Source organism: Bemisia tabaci, chromosome 8 (assembly GCF_918797505.1).
Source record: "Bemisia tabaci chromosome 8, PGI_BMITA_v3".
NCBI classification, from domain to species: Eukaryota; Metazoa; Arthropoda; class Insecta; order Hemiptera; family Aleyrodidae; genus Bemisia; species Bemisia tabaci.
Genome location: NC_092800.1, coordinates 21,383,774 through 21,390,768, shown reverse-complemented (window position 1 = coordinate 21,390,768; position 6,995 = coordinate 21,383,774). Strand labels below are relative to the sequence as shown.

Sequence of the window (6,995 nt, the reverse complement as noted above, 5' to 3'; positions counted from 1 at the left end):
CCCTCTTGAATTTAGATTCATTCGCCTGGGCTTCCCGTCCGAACATTTTCGCAAGTAGTTTGCATATTTTATGTTTTTTCGCGACGAAAAAAAGTCCAAACTCCGAGGTGAGTGAGTTGACTTTCCCCTCAAAAAAAAGAAGAAGGAGAAAAAATAAAGACAAAACTTCTCAAATTTACCGTTGCACTTAGAACCAAAACAGAAAATATGTAAAATGCGTTTAGTTCTATTTGAAAATAGAATTCAAAAAGTTTCTTCTTTTTGCTGAGAATATATTGTACTGCACACTGTTGTATTAAGTGGAGACGCTGGACATCGATGGTGTCAGTCGGCAATCACATAACTCGCTTGCTGTGTCTGAAAATATCCGCCGCTATTTTTTTTTAACGGAGAACAAATTGACATCATTCCTTGAAGTTTTTGCAGAATTTTCTCCGCACAGAGGAGAAAAATCACGGCAGTTTCAAATAATTACCGTTGAATAGTTTTCCGTCTAAAAAATAAAGTATAACAGGAAGTCTGCGACGTCGCAAACCGAGTTATGTGATTGCCGACTTACACCGTCGATATGTAGTTTCCTTCGAATAAGGTTTCCTGACGCACGTAGTCTCAAAAAAAGAGAAATAATATTTTTACCTGAAAAACATATTCCTCAATTTGTTCATTCTGTATCTGGAGCGCTCAATAATATAATCATAAGTTCAATCTTGCCACACGTGCTTAGGAGGAACGCCGTAAGAGCCTCAGGCCGTTGCCAAATTTCCTATAGTAAAATGAAAAAATTTCTGGAAAGCTTATAAATGGTTTTTCTTCGGTTGTTAAGATAATTTTGTTCGGAATTTAATCTAAAGTATCTGAAAATGTTCGAAGATAAATAAGCATGACTTTCCTGGAAAATAAGTATTTTATCGAGGTAAATTTCGCAACATTTGAATGTTCACACGGCGTTTCCACCGCACGGCGAGAATCTGTTCCCTCCTGTATGCTGCCGTAATAAGGAAGAACGCCGTATGAACATTCGAGAGTTGCCAAATTTCCTTCGATAAAATGTTTATTTTCGAAGAAATTTATGGGTATTTTTCCTTGGAATTTTCAGGAACTGTAGTTGAAATTTCGAACAAAATTACCTAAAAAATTGAAGGGAAAACGTTTACAAATCTCCTCAATACTTCGTGATTTATTAAAGGAAAGTTGGCAACGTCTAAACACTCTTACGGTGTTTTTCCTTAGCACGGCAGTACGGGAAAGTTTCGAAACGGAAGACTTGCCACCGAGCCCTGCTCCTTGTTCTGATTTGGCTCCCCTCTGAAACCGTGAGTCCCAAGCCAAAATATGAAAGTGAGGGGCTTAAAAAATGAGCAAATTACCGGCAGGTTGGAAGGCCTCGTGGAAAACACCGCCCGCCTTCCCTCAACGGGAGTCACGCGTCATAAACCATTTAAATTGAGCCTCGGATTCTGCCGGGATTTTCTCTCCATTTTTTACAACGCCACCCTCCTCCCCCGCCGCCGCTCCGCCCGCGCTGGCTGCATTAAAATATTTTACGGGCGTAAAATTACGCAGAGGACACCTACGGCAGGGAGGGGGGGGGGGAGGTGGCCTGGAGCCAAAATTTCGGTCCGGGGATCCGCGGCTGATAATTAGGCTTTAAAACGCTCGCCGGTGTCGCCAAGTATGAGCGGGTCCCTTCCGTCTCCGATCGGGAAACCGAGGATTTCGAGTCCACATCTGCCGGTTGCGTGACTTACACAGTTTTACACTCTTCATCGATAATTTTCTCCTGACAAGCAGTCAAAGACTTTACGGCTGCAATAGACGAGTGCACGCTGACGAGATCGCTGTCGCTGTCACTCACGCCAAGCGGCGTTGCCAAATCCATAGCAGGAGGGATTTTTCTGGAGCGACCTGGTTTTTGGAAAATTTGATGATTCTTACGAAAGAGGCCTGTGACATGCAGAATATCATTTTATTTTAGGAGTTTTGGTAACTGGTGGGAGGGTTTGTGTTGCAGATACAATAATTGTCATAAACACTTTCGAGTCGCACAATTTTTTTCATAAAAAAATTCATAAAAATGTCTATGACAGGCATAAAATGGGAAAAAAAAATTAGTTATTTGTTAAGGTTCCAGAGCAGAAGAACATCCGATTTTATTTTAATGTGACTTTTTTTTAAAGAAAGAAAAAAGTTCTAAGCTATTTTTCGTTGTGGTTCATTTCTTTACAAGTAAATTACTTCCGTGGGAAACAGTACAACTATTGAAATTTGAGTTTATTTGAATAAACGTTTTGCTTCTTCTGTCAGAAATTTTTGGAGCCATTTGATTAACTGGTACTCAATATAACATGGATCATCTTAAAACGATTCATAACATGATCAGTCGCAAATTTTTGATGAGGTTTGGGAGAAAGAAATCTGTGACCCTCAGCCTAAAAATTTTAAAAATAAAATAAAAAAAAATAAAACAAAACATTTTCCCTCGTTGTATCAACATTATAAGTTAGTAAGTCAATTTTATCAGAGACATTCAGCTATAAAATTTCAATTTCATGACGCTATATTCGTGTTCCATTTCTGTCTAGTTTTGACTTTCCTGTTTGTGTGTTTTCCCTCTTTCTCCTACTATTTCTATTCTCTGATTTTTTATATTATTATTTTTTGTTGCTAGACGGCCGGGAAAACTTTACCTCCATTTTCCAGTCTCGATATTGGAGCAGAATCGTTTAATTCATGGTGGAGGCGGACTACTTGCTGAAATATCCATTTCATGAAACCAAGAATCTCAGTACGATATTAGTCTGATATCGCAGTTCAAGAGCCGTTTCAAGAAATGATCTAGATTCATGGAAGTTTTGCTTCACTTCGGGAAACTCAATAACAATAAATGATCAAATTTGCACGAGCTGTCAACACTGGGACCACCACCGCATCGAAAGCGTTTAATTAATGACAAATTTTATATCTGCCGAATGAAGTCCGACATTTGTCAGATGAGCGACTCGTATTACTGTGGTTAAATATACGAGGGTGTAATTGGCCTAGTCACGACGTGTTCATGAAGTTTTACAGAGTAAACTTACATCCAAGAGACCTGGAATACGCCACGATATGTGTGCACAATGCGGTGTAGCCAAACCTTTGTCGGATGAAACGAAACTTCCGGTTCACATTCGGTGACGTGTTAAGGTACGTCCACGTGGGTATTTCGTTAGTAAAATAGGGGAAATGTGCATCTCAATTCATAGTACTGCAACCGTTTCTAATATATTAAGATGCTAGCAAAAAGCACACTATTGCTTCACTATTGATATTTTCGTTGATTTGAATGGAATTTTTGCTTCTCCTATATCAGAAATTTGTGTGTGTAAAAATCATTTATTTATTTTTTCCCCTTTGAAAACCAAACATTTTTAGAAAAATAATTGTTACTTTTCTTCAGAGGCACCTAAATGAATGAACAGTCTTGGCAGAAATTTTGTACTACCCTGGTAAAAATTGGCTGTAGAATCTGTGTTCCAAAATACCATAGACCTACAGCCGGCTGTAAGATTTCCCCTAGCTTCTACAGCCGGCTACACAATTTCTTACAGTCTTTTATAGCCGATGGCGACTAAGCAACAACCAAGCGATAAAGTGTATGCTAAACGTTACTAATTACGGATGCTAGGACTTAGTGAGTTTTTGGACAACTGCTCTCTTTTTGGGCCGTAGTATATCTTAATTTATTCTGCGAGAAAAGCTCCGTACTTTTGATGGATGCCTGCCATTCCTAATATATTAGAGCGCCTTTAGTTTCGTATGATACTGTGCAATACCCCTGGTGTGATATAGTTGCTTCAAGCGCCGCGCCGTGGCACACTGCGGCGCGGCAGGCGGGCAGCCAGCGCGAAACGCGCATTGGCGCCTACAAACCTAACAGGGATACCTCACGCGTTGCGCAATGCGTGAAGTATCCCTGTTAGGTTTGTAGGCGCCAGTGCGTCGCCGCTCCGCTTTGTGTTAGGCTCTAATATTTAATCTGGCGGAGTCAGTGTTATTCAACTCATGATATTGAAATGTTTGCACATCCTGTATCGATTATTCTCATTTTAATTGATGAAAAAAAATATGTGTCAAAGGAAAATATAATATGTGTTTTGTAAATATTAAGGTGGTTCCGTATCAAACTTAATGATTTCCAAAGCCCACGAATCTCTACACAATATCTTATTGCCTTTTATAATCGATGGCAAAAAAGCAACAGCCAGGCGATAAAGTGTAAAACCCGGCGATAGGAACTATAGCCCGGCTCAATAATTTTTTATCGCTTCGTATAGCCCGGCCGTATGATTTTCTCCGCATTCTACAGCCAGCCATATGATTTTCTGTAGCCTTCTTTAGCCGGCTTTAAGAATTCCTTATTTTGAAACACAGCTCCTATCGCCAATTTTTACCAGGGTACCGAAAGAAATGCAGAAGTTTTTCTACTCCTCTGACAGTATACGTTTAAGTTATTAACGAAATCAAAAACGCAAAAACCCCGTGACTTAAATTTTCTTGTGAAATACCCAAAATGCTGTACCTCTCATAAACTTACACTAAAATAGTAAAAGAATTGAAAAATCACAATAAGCTGCGAGTTAGCACAACTATTTGCTGATGCACGCAACCCAAGTTAACATAATTCTTTGACCCTTCAACAGGTTCATTGCAGGAATATTCAGCTAACTTTTTTTTTGAGCTGCAGTTTTTGCTGGATATTATTAGAACTTCTTTAAACTTTTATTCGTTATAGGAACAGAAGTTGAGCATGGTTTATTCTCACACACAAGATCCGTAACTTTCGAATTTTTTATGTCCAATTCCTATTATCAAACTTTCCATTCGAAGTGTGAGTGCATTTTTCTTTAACCGATGAAATTCAATGTAACAAAATGTGCTACCAAATTCAAATTCATGCTACACTTTCAGTAGGTGCGATTTTTACTCCCTAATGCCTGCATTACAGTAGGGAATAAAATTTGCCTCAATGTAGCATGAAAAATTGAATAAGACGAATCGGGGTGTGCAGGATATGTAATCGAAATCGTATCCTCATCGCTTTGGGGTGAACCTCGACAAAATTCTGAATTCCGTTTCTTCCTTCAAGCACTTCATTTACAGGCGTTACACTGTAGGATTTTTATTGTGAATGCTGCACTGCCACGCTAAAGAGGAACACCGTATGGACATTCGAGCGTTGCCAAATTTCCTTCGATACAATGTTCATATTTTAGAAAAGTTATGCATATATTCTCTTGAAATTTTTAGGACTTTTCGGTAGAATTGCGAGCAAAAGTATCTGAAAAATTGGAAGAAAAATATTCATTAGTTTACCAGGAAATTCGTGTTTTATGAGAGGCAACTTGGCAACGCTTGAAGGTTCATACGGCATTCTTCCGCAGTAGGGCAGTGTAGAAAAAACAGCCAACACGCGTCATGCACAGATTCGACAGAGTTTGTGAATGACTTGAAACACATTGTTGGGCTCCGCGAAACGCACCAGGGATTCAGATTAATTAAAAAAAGCACTTGTTGTGATTTGTTTGTATTTTTTTCTATTATAATGAAGTCCATCAGGTTAACAATTAATAAACTTCTGCGTTAGAACGCTACAGTAACAGCCTCTATCTCAAATGTTGACACCAAGCGTGCAGGTGAGGGTGACGAAGAGCCAAACAAGGGTGAAACCGACGTTGAGTTGAAAAGAGAGGGTTTCATATAAATGAATGGGGTTCACGGACAAGATTACGTGAAAGTTTGGTATAAACTTGATAGCCATTTTACCCTTTTTATTAATAGGGTACCGTGGGAATGCTCCTCCTAAAGTCAAAATCACTGAAAAGTCACGGGAGTTTGATCATAAATTTGATTTTTCCATCGCTCCATTCCGTTCTTGCAAAAAAATAAAACAGTCTAAGAATTTTGCGTCGACTGTAACGAAATGAATTACTTTATGAAGTTTTGAGGTTTCGAATCCACATCTTTTTCAACTTACTTAATTCAGTTAAGTCACTTTAAATAGAACCAGCTTCGGATTTGTGTATATTACAATTCTTGCTCGTTCTGCGTGAATCCTGGAACAAAACGTTCAATATAATTTAGAAAATGCGATTTCTCGGAGACTGGGAGCAGCTAAAAAATGAGGTTTTTAGAATATGTATTTTATAACAGATCTTGATTTATTTTTTCAAAGAAAAATACTTTTTACACTACAAATCATGCAGAAGGCATTTTTGCATTCAGGAATTTTGTCCAATTTATGAGAAACTCATGTTATCAATCATAGACCTCTAAAAACCAAAAGGGCCATAGGTGAATATTCAATGAATGGATTAAAAATAAGTTATAAATCCATCTTAGTACTATTAAAAATATATAAAATAGCGGCTCTTTCAAATGAGCACCCTTTTAAACAATAGACACGGCGGCGCTCGATACAATTCATGTAGGTATAACGTTTTAATCAATGACTGGGTTCTTCAAGCGTATCGTCGAACATTTTCCCAAAGTCCTAATTCTCCTTCATGTCCAGACGGACATATTTATGAAAAATGAATATCTGCGCTTCCAGTTCTTGGAGGTTTCAAAAGTAGGTGTAATAATAATTGCGGTGCATACTTCACTTACCAATTTAATTCAGATCACTTAATTCTCTTATACGTCGGATATGTGCACACCACTCATTTAAATTGTGCTCTTCACATTTCAAAATCTAAAGTCATTTACTCAGAACAACCGGTAGCGAAAGGAAACTCAAAGTGGATACTACTTTAATTTCAATTTTAAAAAAATGCGTTGAGCCGCGTGGTCGGACTATTGCCAGAACTATTTTATTCACGTTTTTTTGGATCTCTCATAGGTTACTAACACGAGACAAAAAATACTTCGATAATCATAATAATCACCATCACACTTCTTGATATATGAGATAAGGGGAATAATCACCCGCTGGAATCAATCGCCTGAATTATCTC

General features: G+C 38.2%; 1 long non-coding RNA gene across 1 annotated transcript; it reads right to left on the bottom strand.

The window, feature by feature from the left end:
* Positions 1 to 5,550: 5,550 nt before the first annotated feature.
* On the bottom strand, positions 5,551 to 6,881 carry LOC109032532 (uncharacterized). The gene is made up of 2 exons (XR_011900366.1): positions 6,649 to 6,881; positions 5,551 to 6,095 (listed from the first exon to the last, which is right to left on the bottom strand). It is a non-coding gene; the product is annotated as an uncharacterized lncRNA (long non-coding RNA).
* Positions 6,882 to 6,995: the final 114 nt, after the last annotated feature.